The sequence below is a fragment of the Mus musculus genome, chromosome 13 (assembly GCF_000001635.26).
Source record: "Mus musculus strain C57BL/6J chromosome 13, GRCm38.p6 C57BL/6J".
NCBI lineage: Eukaryota > Metazoa > Chordata > Mammalia > Rodentia > Muridae > Mus > Mus musculus.
Window position 1 is genome coordinate 63,574,686 of NC_000079.6, and position 26,303 is coordinate 63,600,988.

At 43.8% G+C, this 26,303-nt stretch overlaps 1 long non-coding RNA gene across 3 annotated transcripts in view; it reads left to right on the plus strand.

Moving 5' to 3' along the window:
* Positions 1-797: 797 nt before the first annotated feature.
* Positions 798-26,303, plus strand: part of LOC102632415 — a 39,816-nt gene continuing 14,310 nt past the window's right edge. The window contains exons 1-8 of one of the 3 annotated variants that reach the window (XR_001780982.1): positions 798-1,851; positions 4,887-4,979; positions 6,246-6,347; positions 20,055-20,124; positions 21,298-21,444; positions 21,817-21,902; positions 23,916-24,084; positions 24,434-24,644. This is a non-coding gene — a long non-coding RNA (uncharacterized LOC102632415). Of the gene's footprint in view, positions 1,852-4,886; positions 4,980-6,245; positions 6,348-7,026; positions 7,753-20,054; positions 20,125-21,297; positions 21,445-21,816; positions 21,903-22,696; positions 24,085-24,433; positions 24,645-26,303 lie in introns of those variants that run through there. The other 2 variants (XR_873593.2, XR_873592.2) reach the window with 2 other exon arrangements.

The following is a 26,303-nucleotide window of genomic DNA, read 5'->3' on the forward strand; positions in this document are numbered from 1 at the left end:
CCCACGAGATGATATTTTTAATAGGGTCATTTGAGTTCCCAGAATGTTTGCACTTGAAGAGCTTTGAGTAATTAAGCTTCGGAATGCTGGACAAACCTGTGAATTAGGTTGGTCTAGGAATAGGTTTCGTGCCAACCGGCTTTAGTCAAAATGAACTACTAAAATGAGTGTTAGCCAAACACTGGATTCTGAGTCATAACTGAAGAAAAGAAAGAATGAAAGGGAGTGGGGAAGGGAGGGAGGTAGACAGGGAAATGGAGGGAGGGAGGGAGGGAGGGAGGGAGGAAGGGAGAGAGACAGAGAGAGAGAGAGAGAGAGAGAGAGAGAGAGAGAGAGAGAGAGAGAGAGAGAGAGAGAAGAAAGGGGAGAAGGAAGGAAGAAGGAAAAAAGAAAAGGGGAGGGAGACTGAAAACAAATTAGAGGAAAAAGGAAGGAAAGGTGGGAGAGGGAAGAAAGAGATGGGGAGGGAAAGAAAAAGAAGGAGGAGAGAAAGGAGTCAAATGGGGGTGCAGAAAGGAAGAAGGAAGGGAGCAAGGAAGAAAAAAGAAATGGGGGAGGGGGGAGGAACCCTTCCTCCACAAGATATCGAAGCCTCTCCCTCTTCATCTGCAAGCCAGTGGACTGCAGAAGAACTAGCTACATCTCCAAATAGAAGTATCTAGAATATGAAAGAAAAAGGAGGTAAGAAAAATAAAAAGCTATGCCAAGGGACCTTTGGATGGCCCTAGTAAAAAGCTGTCAGCTCTGCTAACTTGGTGGAAAAATTCTGGGGGGGGGGGAGGGTATGCAGTTGGTGTTTCTGGGGGGGGGTGAAAATGAAGACCCTCACTTGTAATGCTTCTGGATGCTTGCTCCTTTTAGGTTTGCTTAAGGCTTAAGAACAAACACTCGAGTGTGCTTTGTATGATGCTGGAGGCTTCTTTGGAGCTCAATTTCCAAATACAGAATGCAGCACAGGGAGTTGGAAGAGGCCTGGGCACTGAGGGACACTCCTGACCTTCCAGCAAAGCATCTCCATTGGGAGTGGAAGGCAAGACACAGCCACACAGAGTTTGTGGCCTTGGGGAAAAACACAAGTCCATCATCCCTATAACTGAAACCTATGTGTTCCCATTTTAGTCTCCTACCTTAAAATCGGGGAAAACTGTTTCCAGTGCAAATACTTGACCATGAGCAAGGATAACATAGCAAAACAGGAAGAAGCAAGCCTTTGGTGCTGGAAGAAAAAACTGGGGAAGGGGTAGATCAACCCACAAGCAGCCCCTTCTAGAGCTACCTGCTCTGCTCTTCCCTTTGGATTCACTTTTGGTGTTTTCTGAGACCCCAGCAAAGGGGCCTTTCTCCTCAAATGACTACTTCAGAATTCTATCATTGCTTATGTCCTATCCCTTCCAGAAAGCCAGCATCAGAGCCACCCAGTCTGACAACCCATTTGGCATGGAAGTGTTAATGACTGACAGCTACCAGCCAGCTCAGCTCAACTCAAATCAGGCTTGTCTGGACTGATAAGCAACTGGCATGGGGGTTAATGGCTGATGAGCTACTAGGCTGTACAGGTCAACTTCGTTTGTTAGAACATACCCAGAAAGAATAACTTCCAAAGTGGAGATCCTAGGGAGGGGCCAGATGGAGACTGAAGGCATCGGAGAAGAAAGACTTTTGAAGCAGGTGTCGAAACAGACCACACAGAGGCATGATCAAACCTCTGCCTGTCTTTCTGAATATTTTGGCTAATTGAGACGTTGCTGTCCTATACACACACATCCACATGTGCACAAGTGCACATGCCCTTGTGGCCTAAGCACTTCTATCCCTTGGTCATCCATGCTCTAACACCTGGAAAGCTTTCAGGTAAATAACATGCCCCTAAAGTGGACACTTGCCCACATCAGGATAGATGCCACTCTTGCCCGGAGTTGGCAAGTGTACCATACTGGCCACACTTTGGGTGTGGCCATCCTTTGATTCATCAGACAGGTCCTCACAAGCTTTCTGGGAAGCATTCTTGCTCTATGCACAGATCCCAACTTTACAGTGACTTCCCCCAACCCTCAGAGCAGCCTCTCCCCTGTGAAAAAGATAGTCACAAGCAGCTAAGCCAATGGGTAGAATGAAGGCTTTGAGGACCAAAGGGGTAGATAAGGAATGTTCAGAGGTGAATGTGTTTGTTACAACCCCGAGTCAGAGGAAATGACCAACCGAATTACCAAAAGATGCATTGAAAGAATCAAGAGAATTGTTTAAACAGCAAGAACAAAAAGAAGGAAAATAAGATTTCCAACAGACAAAGCAATGGTGTGGTGTGAATAGAAAAACCGAGACAAACAGCTTGGAAAGGAGGGGAGGAGCAGAGTAGATCCTGGGGTGCCATAAACCAAAGGCTCCAGGGAACCTCAGTGCTGAGGAAGAGAAAGCTGGAGAGGTGTCTGCAGTGTGCAACCAAACAACCAAACAACCCCTCCCCCCCAAAAAAAAATCCATGGTGATTTCAGCAAGAAGAAGCTAGTCGGGCTGGGCATGTGGCTTAGTAGAGTGTGGTGGGTGCTTACTTGCCTAGTGTGCTCAAAGCCTGGGTCTGATATACAGTACAGCATCAACTGAGTCTAGTGACACACACTTGTAATTCCAGGGACAGGAGGATCAGCCGTGGTTCAGGGTCATCCTCTAATACATAAAGAGTTCAAGAAAAGCCCAAGATACAAGAGAGCCTATCTCAGAAAGAAAAGGAAGATCTAAGCATGGAATCTGGTCCTGTGTCCTCCAGTGGGTGTGTGTGTGTGTGTGTCCTTCTTCTTCTTCTTCTTCTTCTTCTTCTTTTTTTTTTTGGGGTTTTTAGACAGGGTTTCTCTGTAGCCCTGGCTGTCCTGGAACTCACTCTGTAGACCAGGCTGGCCTCGAACTCAGAAATCCGCCTGCCTCTGCCTCCCAAGTGCTAGGATTAAAGACATGCACCACCACGCCCAGCCTGTGTGTGTCCTTCTTAAAAGGATATCATAAGGGATAAACTAATGGCTTCATCTTGACTTGACCTTTCCAAAGTCCCCATCTTTTTTTTTTTTAAATATTTATTTATTTATTTATTTATTTATTTATTTATTTATTTATTTATTTATTTATTATATGTAAGTACACTGTAGCCGTCTTCAGACACTCCAGAAGAGGCAGTCAGATTTCATTACGGATGGTTGTGAGCCACCATGTGGTTGCTGGGACTTGAACTCCGGACCTTCGGAAGAGCAGTCGGGTGCTCTTACCCGCTGAGCCATCTCACCAGCCCAGTCCCCATCTTTGAAAGTACATTCTGCCAAATTAATGATAGTTAAGACTTCATGTGCCTGTGAGAGGAAGAATTCAGCCCACAGCAGAACGTAAAATGGGGTCTGAAGGACAAGTTCATTTGGAGGGAAGAGTTGGAACAGACCACAGTTGGGCCCTGCTTGATATGCAGTGCTGAAGAACTGGTCCACCATCTCTCTGAAAACCATCCATGCTTCCATGAAGCTGACCCATTCCCTAGGAATGCTGGTTGTTTAAGAAAATTTAGCCTTTAGCCATTCAGCAGAGCTTTTTTTTTTTTTAAACTCAGAAAGAAGAACACTCCAAGTCGCTTGCTTGCTTGCTTGCTTGGTTTTTTGAGACAGGGTTTCTCTGTGTAGCCCTGGCTGTCCTGGACCTCACTCTGTAGACCAGGCTGGCCTCGAACTCAGAAATCTACCTGCCTCTGCCTCCCGAGTGCTGGGATTAAAGGCTTGTGCCACCATTGCCCAGCAAACACTCCAAGTCTTGTAATGAATCTACCATCTTTATTGATTTCAGTAAGTTCTTTAACTAAGTACTAAGTGGCTTTCAAAGCTGGTTGCTCATCAAACAAACCACCTGAGGAGTTTAAGAAGAAGAAAAAAAAAGACAAAAAAAAAAACCCAACTATTCACCATTGCCCTCCACATCCTAGGGATGTAGAGCAGAATCTCAGACCTGGGCATAAGCATTGTTGTTGTTGTTGTTGTTTTAATTTCCTCTAAAGCAATTACATAGGGAAATGACTATGGGAGAAGCTAGGTGTGGTATACACATTGCTCATGGTAAAACGATTACACCTCCGAGTATGTTTGAGGCTTTTCATAAAAGAACAGCAGCATGAAGGTAAGAGGTTCCTTTAGATGATTCAGCCATGCCACGGCCATACCTGTCATGCTGTCTGCTACTCTAGACCTGCCATACTGTACTAATGTTACTCAGTCATTGCCACGCTGTACTGATGTTACTCAGTCATTGCCACGCTGTACTGATGTTACTCAGTCATTGCCACGCTGTACTGATGTTACTCAGTCATTGCCACGCTGTACTGATGTTGCTCAGTCATTGCCACGCTGTACTGATGTTGCTCAGTCATTGCCACGCTGTACTGATGTTGCTCAGTCATTGCCACGCTGTACTGATGTTGCTCAGTCATTGCCACGCTGTACTGATGTTGCTCAGTCATTGCCACGCTGTACTGATGTTACTCAGTCATTGCCACGCTGTACTGATGTTACTCAGTCATTGCCACGCTGTACTGATGTTACTCAGTCATTGAAGGAAAGATTTATTTTTTGGTGCTTACCGCCATGCCTGATAGCCAGAGCTTGAGTCTAGAATTCCACATAGTATAAGGAGACAGGTGACTCTGGCTTACAGTTCTGTTACCTCTACATGTGCATACCCCAACACACACACACAGTAAATAAATAAATAGGTAAGTAGCTTAAAAAACAAAAAAGAAAACACTGGTGGACTTCTGTCATATGCAGAGTCTTCTATTAGAGGCTTGGAATGTGGGGGCAATGGAAAAGCTATCTTTCTTTAAAACCATAAGAAATGCCTTTTGTTTTTTTTTCCTTAAGCAGATTATCAAAATTGAGATCCTGGCTTCTATCAATAGGAGCAAGTCAGTAGAAAGGACCGTAAAAACACAAACAGGACAGAATTTGAGTGTCTATGTAAGTAGAGAAATAGATTATGGGGACACACAATAGAATTCCATAGAGAGCTAGAAAGCAGGTTCCAGCTTTCCTTTGAGAGCACAGGACAAACTTCAGGAGCGTGAGCACAGTAAGAAAAAGGGTGGGGTCAGGAGCAAGTCTCCTGTATTAATCAGCGCTCCCTGAAGGACCAGAGATGACAGAATGAATAGGATATGAACACGTGCAGTCGCCAACACACACACATATGCGCGCATGCTCACACACATGCGCGTACACACGTTCATATATGGGACTTATCATATGGGCTTGCGGAGTGAGTTCTGGCTAGTCCAACAGTGGCTGTCTCACGACCAAAACGATGAGAATCTGGTAGCCGTTCAGTCCAAGAGATTGGATGTCTCTGCAGTCCCAATCTGGTGCTGAAGTTCTGGAGGATTCCTGGAGAGCTGCTAGTGTTCAGTCTACCTTGGAATCCTGAAGACCTGGATTTCATCTTGGCCACAATAACAACATAGACAAATTCACCAACAAAAGTGAGGGTAAATGGACAAAAGGCAAAGCTCCCTTCTTCCATGTCCTATTATATGGGCTGCCTTCAGAAGGGAGGGCTAAGATGTAGGGTGAATCTTCCTGCTTCAAATAATCTAATTAAGAAAATCCCTCACCAGGAGTGCCCAGCAGCTTGGGTTTTAGTTAATTCCAGATGTAGTCAAGCAAGAGTGGCCATTGTATCTCCCTTGGAGAGGCGTGTATAAATTCCATTGCGTAAGACTTCTAAAGAGAAGCAGAGGAGTCAGAACTCATTTGGGAAAGCTATTAGCCCTGGAAGTGTTTTTGTGGAATATCAAAAGTAGCTAAATTTATTTATTTATCAATTATCTATTTGATGTTTTGAGACAGTGCTCAAGCTGGCTTGGAACTTGCTACTGTAGCCCAGACCGGCCTCAGTCTTGGTCCAGTCTTCTCATTTCACTGTTCTGAGCACTAGGATTAGAGACGCCTCTCATCACTCCTGACTTTAAAAGAAGTTTGTTTTAAAGTGTGAGGTGGGCTTGGTGTGTGCACGTCTGAAATCCCAAAGGGCAGGAGAGTGTGAGTTCAAGGCCTGCCTGAGCAGCACAGCAAGACCATATCAATCAATCATCAATCAATCAAAAAATGAATAAGTAAAGAAAGAAATAATAAGTAAAAAGCATAAATTGGCTATAATAATTTGGTGTGATCTATTTCATAATAAAAGTTATCCTCCCCATTTTCTCTTTTTCCTCCTTTCCTTCCTAGATCAAAGCAAGATCTAGTCAGGTGTCAACATGAGACTGTAGTGGAATAAGAGGAGTGCAGGAGATAAGGAGCACAGATATTGCCACAGGAGCAGAGAACAATGTGCGTAAGCCCCGTCTCCTGTACTGTCGTAGACTGAGAGGCATACTGGGAAGGGGAATGGAGGACTGGTGACCAAACAAAAGGATACGAGAAATGTGCAATATAATATATAAGCAATATAAGCAATAATGTGCATATATATATGTGTGTGTATACACACACACACACACACACACACACACACACACACACACACACACTGGAGGGCTAAGAAGTGTGAGCTGCAGAAGTCAGCCTATCAGTGTGGTCAGAAGTGTGAACTGCAGAAGTAAGCCTATCAGTGGAGTCAGAAGTGTGAGCTGCAGAAGTCAGCCTATCAGTGGAGTCATCTTTTGGTCATCACATTACATCACATCAGTGGTCTTGTGTAAGTCAGTGATTTTTATTTGTTGACCACTCTGCTTGGTGTTATAAATATGAGACATAGTAAAAAAAAAATCCATGAAGTCATGTCCTTAGCTTCGTTGTTCACATTGATGAATTCATTTAGCTATGGAGGGTATGACAAAGAGATTGCTTTAGCAATCCTCAGTGACAGATGACCACTTCGCTGGAGAATGCAAAAGCTTTTAGGTTTCAAATGATCCGTGCTTTTCCTGCTGTTCCTGTTACTGTGCCTGTGGTAGTTTGAGTAGGAATGCTCCCCATAGACTTATGTGTTTGAATGCTTTGCCCATAGGGAGTGGCACTATTAGAAGATATGGCCTTATTGGAGGAGCTGTGTCACTGTGGGGACAGACTTTGAGGTCTCAAGTGCTGAAGCTACACCCCAGTGTGGCTCACAGTTTCCTTCTGCTGTCTATATAACAAGATGTAGAGCTCTCATCTCCTTCTCCAGCACCATGTCTGCCTGCACATGGCCGTGCTTCCTGCCATGATGATAATGAACTAAACCTCTGAACTGTAAGCCAGCCCCAATTAAACATTTTCCTTTATAAGAGTTGCCACAGTCATGACGTCTCTTCACAGCAATAGAACTCTAAGACAATGCCCTTGCTCAGCTATTATGGACCTTCTGAAATAATGTATTAGGGTTCTCTAAAGTAACAGAATTTATAGAATGAATCTTTCTCTCTCACTCTCTCTCTCTTTCTCATATACATATACATATATACATATATATGGGGATCTATTGATACTCTCATATATATATATGGGGATTTATTGATACTCATATGTATATATATGAAGGTGATTTATTGTGAATGACTTATAGGTTATAGTCCAGCTAATCCAACAATGTCTGTCTATGAACTGCAAGTCCAAAAATCCAGTATTTATTCAGTCTACAAGACTGGATGTCTCAGTTGGTCTTTAGTATATGCTGGAATGTAGTCAAGTTGACAAGCAAGAATAGTCATCACAAACCATAAGCCCAAATTAAATGTCTTCTTTTGTAACTTGTCATGGTCATGTGTCCTTTTGTTGTTGTTGTTGTTTTTGTTTTTTTGTTTTTTGCTTTTTGAGACAGGGTTTCTCTGTATAGCCCTGGCTGTCCTGGAACTCACTTTGTAGACCAGGCTGGCCTCAAACTCAGAAATCCACCTGCCTCTGCCTCCTGAGTGCTGGGATTAAAGGTGTGCCGCCACCACGCCTGGCTTCCTTTTTTTTTTTTTTTTTTTTTTTTTTGGTCATGTTGTCTTATCATAATAATAGAAAAGTAACTAAGATATAAAATTTTTTTATCTTATGAGCATGGATGTTTTTTCCTGAATGTCTGTATGTGTTGTGTGTGGTTAGTGTCCATAGAGGCCAGAGTCAGGTGTTGGATCACCCAGAACTAAAGTTATAAATGGTCATGAACTACCATTTGGGTGATGGGAATTGAACCCAGGTTCTCTGCAAAAGTAGCCCATACTCTTAACCACGAAGCCATCTCTCTAGCCCCCCAGGACTTCCTTACTTTTTAAGTTATAGTACTTGTAGAATAAAAGATAATACTGTTATCTCACTGCAGTAGAGTTTAACAGGTTTGAAGGCACCTATGTTGGGGGAATGTGTGTAACATTTACATTTTTAATATTGTAAATTTACATATACAAACACTAAAAAGAGCTGAGTGTGGTGTGGTGGTGCACTGGGGAGGCAGAGACAGGTGATCTCTGGGGGTTCAAGGCCAGCCTGGTCTACAAAGGGAGTTCTAGAATAGCCAGAACTACATTATAAGAGACCCTGTATTTTGTTTTTGTTTATTTGTTTGTTTTTAAAGTCATTAGAAACCTTATTAAAATGAAAACTTTCTATAAAACTTCCAAGGAAAAACATTTTGAGTTCTTTAATTTTTAAAAAATATTAGTTTTGGTGCTGGAAATGGCTTATCCATAGTCTCAAGTATGACTTGACAAATATCATATGGAAATAACTTGGTGCCAGAGAGTTAGTTTCGTTGGTGGAGCCCTTACCTGCTGTGTTAGGCACTTTTTGCCTTGATGGAATACCTTAGCAAAAAGCAACTTGGGAAAGAAAGGACACTTCCCACACTTCCACTCCCACCTCCAGATGATAGTCCCTCACCGAGAAATGTCCAGGCAGAAACCCGAGCAATAAACCGCTCACAAAAACCATGGACAAATGCTGCTTCCTGGGCTCCTACTAGCTAACCCTCAACCTGATTGTTTATACTGTCCAGTCTCATCTGCCTAGTGATGTCGCCATCCACAGTGGGCTGCAGCTCCTACATCATTAGCAAGCAGGAAAATGCCTCACAGACAAGCCCAGAAAGCCAATCTGATGAAGGCAATTCTTCAGTTGACTTCCCTCTTCTAAGATGTTTCTTTGTTGTGTCAAATTGGCAATATGTTGAGGATCAAACTCAGGGTTTTGTTCATGAATACATACATACATACACACATACATATATACATATACACATACATACATGCATGCATACATACAAACATAAATATGATAAAGCACATTTTTAATCCCAGTCCTGGGGAAGGAAGAAGCAAGAAGGTCAGAAATCAAGGGTCTACCTTAGCCATGGCCAGTCTAAGCTGGGCTACATTAGAAACCTCACTGAAAAAGTAACATGCCTTTTGGTAAAATAAATAGATCTCTGTATTTCTATGTGTTCTTTCTCCAGGGCTAAAATGGCAAAGTGCCACATAGTAGATGTCTTGAAACAGGAAAGTGTTCTCTATATTCTCTCTTCCCTGAGTTTCAAAATCCATATCCAGATGTCCACCACATGCAGGGTTGTAGGCAAGTGAGATCCAGAAAGCATCTTCAAAGTCCCACACATCCATTAGGGCCAAGTTCATTGTAAATTCAGGAGCATCCATCATTAGACTCTTAAACTTCTTCCCTTGTTGACATGACCTGCACTAGGTAAGATTTTGTACACACTGACAAAACCCCAACAGTAGTAACCAAGGTAAAGGATTTCTATTTATTTTGTCCTAAACCTACTGACAGGTGATCTGGGATGAATACAGCAGCCCCGGAGCACTTCTGCTTACATCTCAAAGGCTGGAATGGTTTTCGTATCCATTCCTAGTTCTCAGCCTGAGAAAGTGAGCTGTTAAGTTAGATACATTGTGTGATGGTAGCTTTGATTGTCAGTTTGGCAAACCTAGAATTATATGGGAAGAAAGCCTTCATGAGGGAGAGTCTGTATTGGATTAGCTAGTGATGTATGTAGGGGATTGTCTCATTTAAGTTAATCAATGTGAGAAGCCCCAGACCACGGTGGGTAGCACCATTCCCTTGGCAGGGTCCTGAACTGTTTGAGTGGAGAAAATGAGCTGAGCAAAAGAAGCAAGTATGCATTCATCACACTCTGCTTTTCACTGCCGATGTAACATGACTAGCTGTTTGAAGTTTCTGCCTTGGTTTACCCCCAATTAGCCTTTAACCTCCACACACCCACCCACAAGCCCTCCCAAAACACTAAAATTCTAAAGAGAAATCTGTGACAGATTTGTGTATAAATATAGATTACTGGGAGCATCCTCAGTTTTAGGTTGGTCTAAATTCCAACAGTATACCCAGTGATTTCATAAAACAAAGCCCTTTCTTGCCAATCTAGTACAGAGAAGTTATTTAATAATCTCAGGGTCTAACACAATGCTCTCACTGGTCCACAGGGCTATGCAGGAGACTAGCAAACGTTTATGCTGGGCTTCATTGTGCAAAACTCAGCTATTTCAGGAAATTCCTTTCCGACTCCAGATAGCACATACTTTGTGCCCCATAGCACTGGGACAACCCTCTTCTAATTGCATTTAAGCTCGGATGGTTCAGGCCTGCCTTAGTCAGACTCTGTGCAGATTCATTAAATCTCCATTCTCACTGAGCCCTGGCCACAGACACTGTTCATTTGGAAGTTCAGTCAAAAGCCCTCAGAGCTTCGCTTCTAGGCACAAAGTTGTCCTGTATTTGGCCAACTGACTGTTGAATAATTGGCACCACTTTCAATGCCAACCCAAAAGAAACAGGGAAGGCAAGAACTGCAGTGCCCAGGAGCCAGGAAGGACACATTGGTTGTCCGTGAGCACTGCTGTGTGTGGGATGGGTGGTCTGTGTATTTACCAAGGGGCAGAGAGAGCTAGTTTGGTACAGGGTCAAGGTCCAGAAGGGACTCTTGGGAAACAGATGGATTTTGTTCTGCACTACTAGTACATGGCCTGGGAGAAGTTACCACTCTCACATTTTTACTATAAAGTCCTAAAAATAATAGCTTTCTCAGAGATTTGTTATAACTTGGTAAAAGGAATAATAAACAGAAATGTGCCATGCACACATCCAGAATCCAGTAAGTGGAGTTATTTTTGAATATCTCATGTCGGAGGCAGTAGATGTGAACGTGGGTGGCAGGGCTCTTCCCTCTACTGCCTCACAGAATACAGGACTGGCTTCTAGCTGTCAGCATCTATGTTTCTTTCCCCCAGGGTTCTTCTTCTTCTTTTCTGGCTGCCCCACACATGTGGGAGCAGTGATTCTCAACCTGTGGGTCTTGACCCCTCTGGGGGTGGTCACATGTCAGATAGTTACATTACGACTCATCACAGTAGAAAAATTACAGTTCTGAAGTAGCAATGAAAGAGTTTTATGATTGGGGGTCACTACAACTTGAAAAACTGTATTTAAAGGGTCACGACATTAGGAAGGTTAAGAACCACTGGGCCAAAGGATGTAATACTTGAATGACTTCTGAAAGCCCTCCAAACCCTTCTGTTTCCTATAGACATTCTGGCTCCTGCTTTGTGCTTAGTGCCCCGATCTAGAGCAGTCCAGTTATGTACATAGATGACTTCTGTATCAGCTGCTTTGCCATCTCAACCACTTGTCTTCAAATCCTTCTTCAGGGCAGCCTGTGTAAGATGATCTCCTTGACAGTGACCAGAGAATTTGCATCATGGATGCTGGACTTAGATCTGTGTGCTTAAAAAGATGCCATTTCTGAACCCCGCCCCCCACCCCAACGAGGAATTTTACTGTAAGACAAGATACCTCTAAGTAACCGAATCTAAAATTGGCCTTTTCTTAATCAACACAGGGGAGTCAAAAGGCCAATTGTTTAGGAGTGGTTGTAGTCAACATACAGTTTTCCTTTACAGCAGGAATTCCAGATCTCATATTTGCCAATCTTTTCACTTTAACTGGGGATTCGATTAAATGTATGTAGGCATAGTCTCAGATGCTTGGACGGCAACATCTCTTTAAGTGTATCTTGTTTTGAGATGGGCTGTCATGTATGTAGTCCAGGTTGGTCTGTAGCTTGCTCTCTGTGTGGGCAACGATGATCTTGAACGCCTAACTCTCCTGCTTCTACCGTCCCAGTGCTGGGATTACAGGCATGCATCACCATGACAAGCTAGGGTCTTTTTCATTTTCTTTTCCTCTTCCTTTTTCTTTTTCAATAACACATTGCCATATAGTTCAGGCAAGTCTAGAATGTTTGATCCTTCTATAAGAAAACCAATAAGACTCTGTATGGTTGAGGTAAAACACTAACATCCAGTTAAAAGTTATTTAAAAGATACTTATGAGCCAGAGAGTTGGCTCAGCGGCTAAGAGCACTGTTTGCTGTTGCAGACAATCAGGGTTCTATTCCCAACACACGCACACACATACAAACACACACACACACACACACACACACACACACACACACACACACACACACACACACACGACAGCTCAAAGTCTGTATTTCCAGCCCTAAGGAATCTGATACCCTCTTCTGAATTCCATGGGCACCAGACTCATACATACATGCAGGCAAAATAAAATGATAAGGTAAACAAATATAAAAATAAAACTAATAAATCAATAAGCTGTGTAGTTGCTGGGGAGACAACTCTGTATGTAAGAGAGCTTGCTGTATAAGCATGGGCCCTGAGGTCAGAGAGCATCTACATAAAAAGCCAGGTGTGGCTGTACAGGCCTAGAACCCTGGTACTATGCAAGATAATGTGCATGATGATTGCTCATTGTACTTACTTCCTATAGGAGCAAGATCCACTGGAGACTGACCCCTGTTTGAGCTAAGGAAGCCTGCACTGACTCTGGGTTAACACTTCTCAGTATTCATGGTCCACTAGAACTCAGGATGCACTTGTGGCAAGGTACACACAAAGAGCTTTCTATTTGAATGGGAGAAAAGAAGATTGAGGATAGAAACCCTGATGCTCTCCGTCATTGAGGGAAGTCATGGCAGGAACTCAATGCACATACCTGAAGTAGGAACTGAAAGCAGAGACCACGGAGGAATGCTGGCTTGATTATGTATTTATCTTATATAGTCCAGGGCTACCTACATAGGGAATGGTGCCACCCACAGTGACCACCACCACCATCACCCATGTCTTTTTACTTTACACCCCTCTCCGCCTGGCACTGTCACCTGACTTGATACCCACAGACAGATACACAGAATAAGTAACTAAACTTTACTATAGGTCTTTCTGAGAAATGATAGAAAAAAAAAATCAGCCAGATGCCTTCTCCCATCAGGCACACTCTGGAAATGCCAATGAGCACGCTGTTTGTTCTTTTACCAGTAGGAAGAGTCATGGTTTTTGGAAATTGCATAGCAAGAAGCTGCATGTCTCTGGCCATTCTAGTCTATGTATTAGAGTATTTTTCTATTCCAAGGTGCTAATGGACTACTGAGCTTCCTTCTCTCAGGCTTTCAGGAAGCTTTCAGCTAAAGCACTAACTCCACAGAGAGTCTTTCTGGTCATGATTTTTCCAGGCCTTTTGCGCTTCCCATCCACTCCTGTTTGCTTGACATGGTGTGCCAGGCTGTGCTGTGCCAGCCTGTGATGTGCCAGGCTGTGCTGTGCCAGCCTGTGCTGTGGGACTTACTGAAGACAGGAATAAGCAGGAAGAAGGAACAAGGCTTTCTAACTAACTACATTGCTAGCAAGGGCTGGTGGCCTTCCCGACCCACAGAGCCTATGGGATATCTAATAATGCCTTGAGCAGACAGAGCAAAGGTGAATGCAAGCAAGAGCCACAGTCATATCCTAGAGTCAAGGTCTTGCCTCACATGGTCCTTATGTGGAAGATTATACAGATGATGAAATACAGCCACGGGCTTATAGAATTTTTGAATCGGAAAGAATTGTGGGGAAACCCAAATCCTCCTTTTATAGAAACTAGAAAAGCAAGCAACTTGCTTAAGGCAGAAACAAGGGGACAAGCATCTCCCTCCTCTAGCCCAAAACTTTTTCCACGATCCCACCCACAAAGCTGCAGAGCCTCATGCTTTGCCCGTGAAGAGGTTTTCATTGCAGGTCCTTGGAAATTGTGCGAAGAGGTTACGCCTGCGCATGTGTGGTTCTTTCCACCCCTACAGACATTCCGAACTCAACAAACTTGGGAGCTGGGTCCCTGAAGCTCATTTTCCTCAAAGCCTTCCATGGTTGGATTTAGTGCTCTGGCTTCCCTATGCTTTAGAGGTTTCTAGGTGGAGGCAGAGGTGTCCACACAGTTCTGTCAGAAACAACAGGGCCTGAGAAGTTGGGGGCCTGTGGCTTAAAGTTGGAGATAAATAGCAGTGGCAGGTGAGATGGCCAAACAGGGAGCTCCAGAAAACCCAGCTGTCTGGTCTAAGAAGAGGCAGACAGGGATTGCAGATGTTTCCTCACATGTCTGGTTTCTGTCAACACCAGAGAGATCCTCAACGTTGCTTCTTAAACATACCTAAAACCCGAGGTGGCAGGGGAGACTAAAAGGGAACATGAAGACCTTGCTTGCATAGGACACTAGTAACTTTTCTTATTGACCTAACCAATCAGAGGACAAGAAGCCATTTAAGGACACAAGGGGATATTTTGGGCTTACATTTTGAGGGGATCACAGTGGGAAAGACCTGGCCTTGGGAGCGAGAAGCAGCTTTCGACATAGCAAGCACTCAGAAGAGAAAACAGGCAGGGAACAGAGCTGGGCTAAGAAACCCCAGAGCTCACTTCAAGCATTTAAACACATCAGTGTGGGAGTCATTCCCATTCGGTCCAGTGTCAGGCCAGTAACAGCTTCATCTTTTCATATCTGTGACGAAACCGTTTGTCTTCGACAGTAGGGCCTCACCATCGCATTCTGATGGGTGAATATGAGCTGTCTTAGCAGCCTGTATTATTCTGGAGGGTATTTGGGATCCCCTGACCCCTTGAAGATGGGTATCTTACATCCGGCCCTGGACTTTTTGTTAGTCAACCTCCCAACTTCTGGAAGGGAGAATTGTCCCTCAGCGATGATAACTCCAATTAAACCTTATTTCAGGAAACATGAAATAGTCAGTTTCCATATAATTTTTTTCAAACATTTTTTTGTTTAGTTATTCCTTGCCTACACTCTCCTCTGTTCTCTTCTCCCACCTCCTTCTCACTTAAACCTTCCCACCCATCCCCTCCATCCGTGTTTGCCATCCTCTCCCCTCAATGTCCCCCTCCATGCAGTAGCCCTTTTCCAATTTCTTGTCCTTAACTGGTGCTCCAAGTTAAACACACAAATGTAAGGATTTGAAGGTGGGATCTATACTTGATAAAGAACACACAGTGTTTGTCTTTCTGGGTCTGTGTTCCATTGGTCAGTATAACTTCTCTAGTTCCATCCAGCCACTTACCTGCAAATTTTATTATTTTATTTTATTTTTTATGGCTCAATAAAATTGTATTGTATATAAGTACCACATTTTCATTACCCATTCATCGGTTGACAGCTAGGTTGGAGTAGTAAGGGGAAGGTAGTTAAGAGTAGATGTGATCTAAACATTATATTTGTGTATAAAATTATCAAACAATATAGAATTTAAACAAAACAAAAAAACACCAAAAAAAAAAAAACAAGTACAAGCATCAACTCTGTCTGTGTGTGTGTCTGTGTGTGTGTGTCTGTGTGTGTGTGTGTGTCTGTGTGTGTCTGTGCGTCTGTGTCTGTGTGTGTGTCTGTGTGTGTGTCTGTGTGTGTGTGTCTGTGTGTGTGTGTGTGTGTGTGTCTGTGTCTGTGTCTGTGTCTGTGTCTGTGTCTGTGTGAGTAGTAATAGTTTTAGGAATGAGGATCTCACCTTCTCACCTTAGGACACAAGTCATCCTAAAGGATGGGTGCATTTGTCAAGTTCTGGCTGAGTGGTTTTCAAAGGAGTCAGCTCGGAGCCCTAGGAAGCTCAGCCTCAGCCCCTGATGCCACCTTCTCTGTGTTTACAATCAGCCAAGCACAGAGGCCTCTGGAAAATAGGCTCCTTTGAGAAATTTGGGGTGTGTGAGCTGTGGGAAATGCAAGGAAACGCTGGCTCTGTGCGCCACACTTGCCTTTCTTTGCCAATAACACACTCAAGACCTTTGAGCAGAAGCTCCATTCTGCTGCATGTGAGCACTCAGTGAATCTCAGGCCCGCATCAGGATGGTGCCTAGTTTTCTATCTTGGAAAGTAATGGCCTTTGGCACAGGACAGCTCACCAATAAGAATCCCAGTAATGGCCATGAGGTTACTCCTGTGAAAGCTGAGTGGTCAGATTTTGCAATGATGCATTTTCCCACGAGACATGAAGCTCTGGAAAATGGGATTGTGTATCACCGTCACTTTGTCTCAGAATTGATCTAAACCCCAGAGCAGATGGGAGATGTTACAAGCATCCAGCTGTGATTTGTTCCTACGTCTCCCACCAGCAGTGCCTTGCTGGTACCAAAAGAAGGTGGGAGCGGATGTGGGGAATGGAGTCTGAAGGACTTGTGCTGGTGATGCCCAAGTCTTTCTTGCTTTGAGCTTGTCAGTTGTCATTTCCCCAAGCCTGGCCCACTCTCTAAGGTGTCTTTTTACAAGTGTAGCTGCTGGGCTGGGGAGATGGCTCGGCTGGTAAAGTACTAAGAACTTAGGCTAAGAGCCCCAGCTGGGTGTGGTGGCATATGCCTTTGATCCCAGTACTCAGGAAGCAGAGATTGGTAGATTTCTGAGTTCAAGGCCTGTCTGGTCTATACAGTGAGTTCTAGAACAGACAGCGATATGTAGAGAGATCCTATCTAAAAAAAAAAAAAAAAAAAGCAAATAAATAAACGAATAATTAAACAAATAAATAAAGTAGAGGGTTGTGGTGTTTTGAATATACTTGGCCCAGGGAGTGACACTATTAGCAGTGTGGTCTTGTTGAGTAGGTGCGGCCTTGTTGGAGGAAGTGTGTCACTGTGGGTGTGGGCTTTGAGACCCTCCTCCTAGCTGCCTGAAAACAGTCTGCTCCTGGTTTCCTTTGGAAAAATATATAGAACTCTCACCTCCTCCAGCGCCATGCCCACCTGGACGCTGCTGTGCCTCCTGCCATGGTGATAATAAACTGAAACTCGGAACCTGTAAGCCATTTCCAGTTAAATGCTCTTTAGAAGAGTTGTGTTGGTCATGGTGTCTGTTCACAGGAATAAAACCCAAACTAAGACTAGGGTTTGGAGAGATGGCTCAGCAGTAAAGAGTACTGGCTGCTCTTGCAAGGGACCCTGGTTTAGCTCCCAGCACACACATGGTGGCTTAAAACCACTATAACTCTAGACCCAAGGTATCTAATGCCCTTTTGCTCTCTGTGGGAACTGCATGAATATGATACACAGACAGATGCAGGCAAAGCATCATACATATAAAATAAAAATAAATAAACTTTAGGGGAAAAAAAGCTATGTTGAGATTGCCCTAGTTGGGTTTTTGTGTCAATTTGACACAAACTAAAAACCATCAGAGAGGAAGGAGACTCATGAAAAAAATGGCTCTATAAGACCAGGCTGTAGGCAAGTTTGTAGGGCATGTTTTTAATTAGTGATCCAATGTGGGAGGGCCCAGCCCATTGTTGGTGATGCCATCCCTGAGCTGAGAATCCTGGGTTCTACAAGAAAGCAGACTGAGCAAGCCATGATGAACAAGCTAGTAAGTTGCACCCCTCCACGGCCTCTGTACTGGTCACTGCCTCCCAGTTTCTGCTCTGTTTGACTTCCTGTCCTGACTTCCTTCAATGAAATATAGTGCTGTGGAGGTAGAAATCAATACTTTCCTCCCCGAGTTGCTTTGGTCATAGTGTTTCTTTGAAGCAATAGGAATCCTACCTAGTATAGAGATGACAATATACAGAGGAGTTGTGTTGGCTTTATGCAAATACTAGGCCATTTTGTAGAAGGCATTAATAGTCCTACATTTTGATATAGAGTATTCTAGAACCTCACAGATACTGAGGGGGCAAATGGATTGCTTTCACTCCAGTCTGAAGAGACATAGAGACTTAGAGGGAAGAGAACAGTGACTGTGGTGGTAGGGCCAGAGACAGTGTTGGAAATGGCCTCAAACACACACTGAACTCCTCTGCTGGCTGTGGCATCTACTGCCATCAAGCCTGCTAGCCCCTCAGCTCTGTACTACACTGGGTCACACAGGCAGCTGGACACACAACTCTTGCTTTCTATGAGTAATCTCCAGAACATCTCTTGTCTAAAAACAAAACCAAACTCGTACGCCTTCGTGACCTGCCAATGGAGGCATACATTTAGAAACTTATAACTTTTTTACTTTCAGGTATAAATTTAATTTATGTTCCCCTTTCATTTTCCTTGTCGTTGCTAACAGCATGTTTTAAAGTTAACAATGAATGCGTTCTCAGTCTCAGAGACTCCAGTAGATTAGAATGACAGAGTCAGATGTGAAGGGATCTGACTGTCGCCTCCTTGCTGGACAAACACGTCTTCCTCAGAGAGAACAACTGTAGATTGCTTGTGGTGATGCTCCAGGCTCTTTCTCTATACACCTAGGAGTGTATATATGTATGTGGAATAAAGAGCTCCTTCATATGAATGGTCCCCCCTCTTTTTCTCCCACAGAATCTACTTACACACTACATTTTAGCTTTTACCTCACTGGTGAAAGCACGGGTTGGTCTCAGGGTTGGGGTGGGGGAATGCAAACTGAAGTTTACTTTTGTTTACAAAATATACTGTTATTACTGTTTGATGTAAAATATCCCCCAGAGAACAAGAGTACTCATTTTGTATTGAGCTTTACCGTTCCTTTTCATACCCGTAGAGTCAGAGGCTCTGGCACTTTCTAGAATGTAGATCGTAGTCTGCTTTGTTTCTTTAAAATCAGCGGCTCACAAAGTACTGCCTCCCAGCTGAGAGAGGCCCAGCCTATTGTGCTCTAGGAAGAAGCCTGGGATGTCGTTACACTTGACTACCCAGTGGCACAAAGGTCTCTGAGCATTTCTTACATCGTTGCCCTCTTTGGCTCTTCAGAGGCTTGGCACAGATTCTCACACCTGTGCAAGCAAAGCTTATTAGTGTAGTGTGTTTATGTGTGGGTGTGTGTAATGTAATGTAATGTAATGTTTGCATGGTGTAGTATTGTTGGGATACACGTAAGGGGTGAGGCGTACGTGTTGTACTACGATGTGGTGTGAGCATAGTGGGATGAAGTAATGTGTGGAGGGATTATGTTGCAGTATGAGGTATGTGTGTGTGCGTGTGCGTGTGCGTGTGTGTGTGTGTGTGTGGTGTTTAGGGTGTTTTCATGTGATATATATATGATGTGTGTTATTATGTGTGTCAGTATGAATGTGTTTTGATGTAGCTTTGTATGTGATGTGGTGTGTGCTGGGCTATGGTTTAGTGTATGTGATGTACTGTGTAGGCTATGTAGAGTCTCCAGCCTGCTCCTTGGTACTTCCTGACCCACTCTCTTGAAAGCAGGGAGGTCAGTCTATCCAGAGATGAGATGGTGAGGAAGGATTGCTTCCCAACTCACCCCATTTCATGGCTCCTGTAGCAGCTGCTCCAAGTGGGGAACAGACCATCACGGAGGCACAGTTCCCTCTTCTCTGTAGACTGTGCAGGATGGTGAGCACCTGATGAAGTTTCAGCAAGAGGCTCCTCCCCCCACCCCCATGGGAGAATTCACTCTCATGATGAATTTTGTGGAATATATTTGATTGACCTGCATTATTCTACTACCTTCAAAGACCTGTTTTCTAAAATCAGAGAGATCAGCTTTGATGATGTAACCACCCAATGTTTTTTGTTTTTTGTTTGTTTTGTTTTGTTTTTTTTTGAGACAGAGTCTCACTATATAGCTCTGGTTGATCTAAAACTCACTATGTAGATCAAGCTGTGTTGAACTCACGGAGATTCACTGCCTCTGCCTCCTTAGAGCTGGGATGGAAGATTTGCACCACTACACCTGGTCTTTTTTTTTTTTTTTTTCTTAACTTGATTTAGACTTAAATTTTCTCTTCCACAGGTACGTAGAGTCTTCCATTAGAAAAACTTCTTGTCCTCTTCTATCCAGAGAGATGCCTTTGTCATCAGAGGTAAGATGTAGATATCTGATTTAAAGATGGATACCATCTCAGACCCTTAGTGAGAGTGATGCATGAAGAAAATCAATATATTTCTCCATTTGTGTGTACACCTACAAACACACGCACACACACATACAATAGCAAACACACACACACACACACACACACATAAATGTAAATAAAAAACAACTAACAGATTACTTTTTTGTTCTTGAATTTTTATATAGCATATTTCATTTCTCTTGGATACTGACATTTAAGACACTGCCATTGTCGGTCAGTAGCCTCTGTCTGACATGTCTCCAGGGCTCAGAGGAACAAATAGCTGACTGAGGTTATCATCAGCAAGTTTTTAGGATTAAAAAAAGATGCATAAAGTTCTACTTATCATGTTGTGAAGAAATCCAAACTTTAATTCTGCTTCCCTTTGAGGTTGATAAAAACAAGAGGCTAAGAATAGACTCAAGAAATTAGACAATGATAAAAAGAGGGTACACGGGGCTTTGGGAAGGCCCACTTACTGTCTGAACATTGCATTGGAGGAGCCCTGCTCTGTCTTCAGGGCATCCGGGAAAGAATCATAGCTGCCTCTCCTTGAAGCTCAGCACAGTAAGCCATCAATGCTGGGAACGGATAGGTAACACCCATTTCAGGCTCCTGCTGCCTGGCCAGGGCCTGAGTGGGGCACTTTTCTCCTGCCTAGCCAAGGAGCTGAGTGGGGCACTTTTTTCCAGAGCCCTGCATTTTTTGAGGATGGAGTGAATGTTTATGTTTTCATGAGGCCATGTGAAAAGAATGTGGATATTAGGAAAGAGCCCTATTTGTCCAAATGACAATTGCTAGATCCGCTATGGGCAGCCATGTTCTCTCTTCCACGGAGTCAGAGTCAGGAAAGACAGAGAAAGGGACAGTGTCTGGCGTCGAGGATCTAAGGCGTCGAGGATCTATGCTCAGATTCCTTCCAGATGAGTTTCCTGCCACTTTCTGCTTATAATTTTTCACTAGTGACTTAATTTCTTTGGTTACCAAACATTTCAAAGCGGTTGGTTTCATGGCGTCTATGAGGTGATGAGCCCAGTGTCTTGCATGAATGAACTGTGCAGGGAGAAGGTGTGAATAAAATAATAAAGAGTGCACAAATATGTATAACTCGTTTGAATCAATATTCATGCCTGGTTACAGCATGGGGCCGTCTCAGATGTTGTCACACCAGGCCCGACTGGCCCCTGCAGACGTCCCCTGCAGTAATTTCCTCAGGAAGTGAGCTCACCTCCCTTCATGGAAGAGTGTTCTAAAATGCTGGTGTTTCGCTCAGGCTGTCTCTGAAAGGTGGGGATCCACTCCAGCCTTCAGTCGCTCCTGCCTGTTTGTGCCTTTGAATTTGCAGACAGGAGCGTGGTGCCTGCAGTTTTCAGGGACTACAGGGTGAAGTGAGGATCAAGGAAGGGAGGAAGGGTAGCCTGGGGCTTAGTCAACTTCTGAGGTTTCTCTGGGATTGTGTGACCGAGGGGAGGCATTTGGTAGATGGAAACACCGGAATGTCTTGGCTTTGATAATGTGAAAGTGTCAAGTTCTGTTACCCCAGATCTCCATGCTGGTGGACCCATGTTTTCTTGTAAGGCTAACAACCTTGTTAGAGTTCTGCTTCTGGGCTTCACTTTGGCCTTGGGCTATTGACTTAATCTCTCTGCATCTTTGCAGTCAAAGCCTCCAAACCAAGGATGACAGACAACTGGGCCTTCTCTTCTGCATGCTCAGAAGAGGCCCTGGTTCATGGACAAACACAGGTGAAATGACCAGAGACTATAAGCTGAATGCCTTCGTACGTGTGTGTGTGTGTGTGTGTGTGTGTGTGTGTGTGTGTGTGTGTGTGAAACAGGATAACTTTCTGGAGTCTATTCTCTCCAACAGTGTGGGTCCTGGGTTCTAGAACCCAGATCGTCAAGCTTAGCAGCAAATACCATAACCCACTGAGCCATCTTACCAACCCATTCGCCTTACATTTTTCAGACAGGCCTTACACTGAGCTTGAAGCTTATTTATTAATTCAGCTAGAGTAGCTGGCCTGTATACCCCAGGGATTCTCTGCCTTCCCAGGACTGGGATTAGAGATGTGCTCCTCTGTGCCTGGTGTTGTATGTGGGTTCTGGGGATCGGATTCAAATCCTCACACTTGTACAGCAAGCACTTTACGGAGCCACCTTTTGTGCAAATTACTCAGAGCAGGAGAAGAGAGCCTAGGTCCTCCCAGGTGACTGCTTCAGAAGTGTGACCAAGCTGTTCATTGTCCTCTGCCCTGGCTGTGCCTTCCCTCTTACATAGCCTTTGACTGTGCACAGGGGATGGGTTCCTAGTGGATGTGACAATCTAATGCCCCTTCTATAAAGAGGAGCACCTGTGTGTCTTACCCTGCTCCTCTAAAACTGGAATCACCTCTATGTGACTTGAAATTCTTAATCCAATGTCGATACTATATAGACGATTGTTTAATGTATTGCCAAGGGAATAATGGGGGAGAAAAGTCTGGGTACATTTAGGACAGACATATTTCTTCTGAATATTTTCTATTGGTGTTTGACAGACTTAATCCACGGATGGAGAACCCCATAAACTGAGCTATGCATATCTTCAATCCCAGCATTTGGAGAGAGAGGCAAACCAGCTCTCTATGAGTTTAAGGCCAGCCTGCTCTACATAACAAACTCCAGGCCAACCAGGGCTGCACAGAGAGACCCTATCCCAAAACCAACAAACAACAAACAAACAGAACAAAGCCCCCCTCCAACCAACCCCCCAAACTGGTGAGTATGGAGGGCTGTTGCTTTTCTCCACATTCACTCACCTTTAACTGCACTCCCCCCCATCACCAGTGGATATGTGTGTGGAATCTATTTCCTTTAGCATTGAGGAGTTCTTGGCATTATTGACATTTTGGCCTGGGTAATCCTTTGTTGTTCGTGAGGGGGCTGTCCTGTGCATTGTAGTCTATTTGGCAGCATGCCTGGCCTCTGCCCACTAGATGTGACTAGCATGTTTAGTCCCGGCCATGACAAGCAGAATTGTCCCTAGACACAGTAAGTATGCAGAGACTTTGGGAAAGTATCCCTCATTTGAACCCTCCATCCTAATACTGCTCTTCTTATAATTCAATTTATTTACTTTAAATGAAAACTTTAGGCGTTTTTGCTGGGCGTGGCAATGTGAGTCTTTACTCCTACGCACTCAGGAAGGAGGCAGAGGCAGGTGGATCTCTGTGAGTACAAGGTAAAGCCTGGTCTACAGAGTGGGTTACTAGACAGACAGGGCTGTGGAGTGAGGCCCTATCTTGAAAAAAGAAAAAACAAAAAACAAAAAAAGACTAAAAGTTTTTATTTTTACTAACGTGTCTGCATGTGTGTGTCCATGCCTCGTGTGTGAGGATGCTCGTGGAGGTCAGAAGAGGAGACAACTGAGTTAGATTTATGGACAGCTGTGAGCTATCTGACATGGATGCTGGGAACCGAACTCAACTCTTCTGCAAGGGCCGTAAGCACTTTTAGCCATGGAGTTGTCTCTCTGTCCACCCCTACAGCTCTTTTGAAATACACTTTTAAAGAATTACATTTATGTATTTGAGGGAATACGTGGTACAGCATTTGTGGTACATCTGTCACTTAGTGTGCATGTGTGTATGTGAGTGTGAGTTCATGAGTGTCACAGAGAGCCTATGCAGGTTAGAGGACAACCTCCGACAGCCAGTTCTTACTTTCCACTCAGTTGACATTTGGTCTCTCTTGTTTTCTGGTGACTGTGCATAACAGACTAGCTGGTCCAAAATCTTCCTGCATTTCCCCATCTCTTTTCTCCTCCCACCTGACTCCACACTTGTCTGGAAATGAGTCAGGATGGATGAAATACAGACAGCTGTGAGCCGTTTGAAGTCGGGAAGAAGCACTGGATGAGAAGATTGGATGGCACCTGAAAATTCACGTGAGGCTGCAATCTTCCCTGAAGCTAGTCTTCAGTCTTTGTGTTAGAGCCTCTGATGGGGAGCCATAGATTGTCCTGGGGTTGGTGGCATGCAGCTTACATGGAAACCCACAGAAGATACTCCCATGGTGGAAATGTGGAGTTCTGGCTTGCAACTTTTCAGGGTTTAGTTGTTCTGACCCTCTTTCTTGTCTTTATCTCCTCACTGTGTGGCTGATAACTTGAGAACTGTCTCAAGTACAGATGGCATAGGTTCAGCTAGGAAAGGCTAGGCTGGGGCTTGTAACAGAGGTGCGGGCAGTACAGCCTTGACAGAGATTGCATCCACGGGTTCTTTTTCTTCCTGTAGAAGTTGTTCAGTTGGAGACCAAGATCAAAGTGCTGGACAGAATGTTCCACCTAGGAGAAGCATCCCTCCTCCATGGTACCCAGCTGGTGGCTCCTGAGATGCAGTGGCAGCTTAGGGAGATGGAATACATGGGTTCTGGAGTGGACCTTTAAGGCTGTGTTGGTGTCTTAGCTGATCTCACTACCCTTCTCTGCTTCCTGGTTGCTGTGAGGTGAGCCGCCTTCTCCATACACTTCCACAGCTCCATGACTCCTGTCTCTTCTTAGGCTATGGGCTGAAACCTTTGAACACATGACTCAAAGCAATCTTCTAAGCTTTATGAGGTATTTTGTCATAGTGTCAGACAGCTAACACAGAAGCAGCACACACACAAACGACCGTCCTCAGGGAAGAATGAAAAGCCACTAGACACCCCAAGCCACGAGGTACGAGAAAATAAAAGCCAGGACTCGGGAGCCGACATAGTGAAGTACAACATGCTGCCCTCTTATCCTACTTTCTGTGGTTAAAGTTAGCTGCAGCCACGGGCAGTCTGAAAACGTTAGATGGAAAACTCCAGAAGTGAATATTTGACACTTTAAACTGAATGTCATTCTAACGAGCATGATAAAATACCTTGTCCTCCACACCCCATAGTTGCAACCTTTCACGGGTTGCTTGTGAACCGTCACCACGTTAGACGCCATTCCTGTGTGTCTATAGGCATACTTACTGACTGTTGCTTCAGGAATCTATTGGGGATATGAAAAAGTGTCCCCAGAGAATGAGATGGATACCTCAGCTTTGAGCAGTCCTCCTGAAACCGTTAGCAAGGATGGTTAGTACAGATTAGTCTGAGCCATTTATAATTACACTATCCAGTACTGATGACAACTGGCTACTGAGCACTTGAAATGTAATTATTCAACACTGTGGTGTGTGTTAAGTGTGAAACACACACTGGATTTGGAAGAAAATAAGAGTATAAATATTTCATTTCTAGGTTTTGAGATTTCTTATCTGTTGCAATAATACTTTAGATAGACATATTAGCTTAAGTACAAATCTTTAACTAAAACTAATTTTACCTGCCTCCTTTTACTTTTTAATCTATTCATGGGGGGGGGTTAATCCAGTTTTATTGAGATATAACTAACAAATAAATATCAAATAGAGTCAAAGTGGGCAGCTAGAAAATTTAACACCACAGGAGACTCCCTGTGTTGCCTTCTTCAATCTCCATTTTTCTTTTTGTTTTATTTAAAATTTTTTTTTGTGGTGCTGGGAGTTGAACTCAGAGCCTTGTGCATAGTCCAACTTCTGAGCTGCATATTTTTCTGTGAGGAGCACTGGTTCAGACCATGCATCCTCAAAGAGGGGCTGTACTAATCTCCTGGGGGCAGAAGCCTGATTCTTGAAGGATGGGTGACGTAACTATAAGTTATGCATAGTTACGTCATAGTCTATGATTTATGATGTAGCTATGGTCTTAACATTCATAGAGCAAAAGTTAGGGGGAAATGTCTTTAAAAGTCTCTTGTGTGGATAATAATGAAAGTTAGAGAGAAACTGTCTAGAAGCATGTGATCCCAGAGCCACTGCTTGTGGCTGCCCGCCTCCACACGTGTGTTTAGCATAGTATTACTAGAAACATCTTAATCATCTTGTGCAAATGGGGGAAGAACTGAGTTATGCTATTCAAACACATTTTTAGTGAGTCCTAATCAAAGGTTTATTCACTGTCTTAGTGGGAGAACTAACTGGTGTTGAAGCAGGTGAAAAACTGGCTTCTGTAGTTAACCAAGAAAATGTTAAATTAGTCTAGATACAACATTGATTGCCGGCCTAGAGGGTCACAAAGCCATAACTTCTAATCATCTTCTCTCCTGGA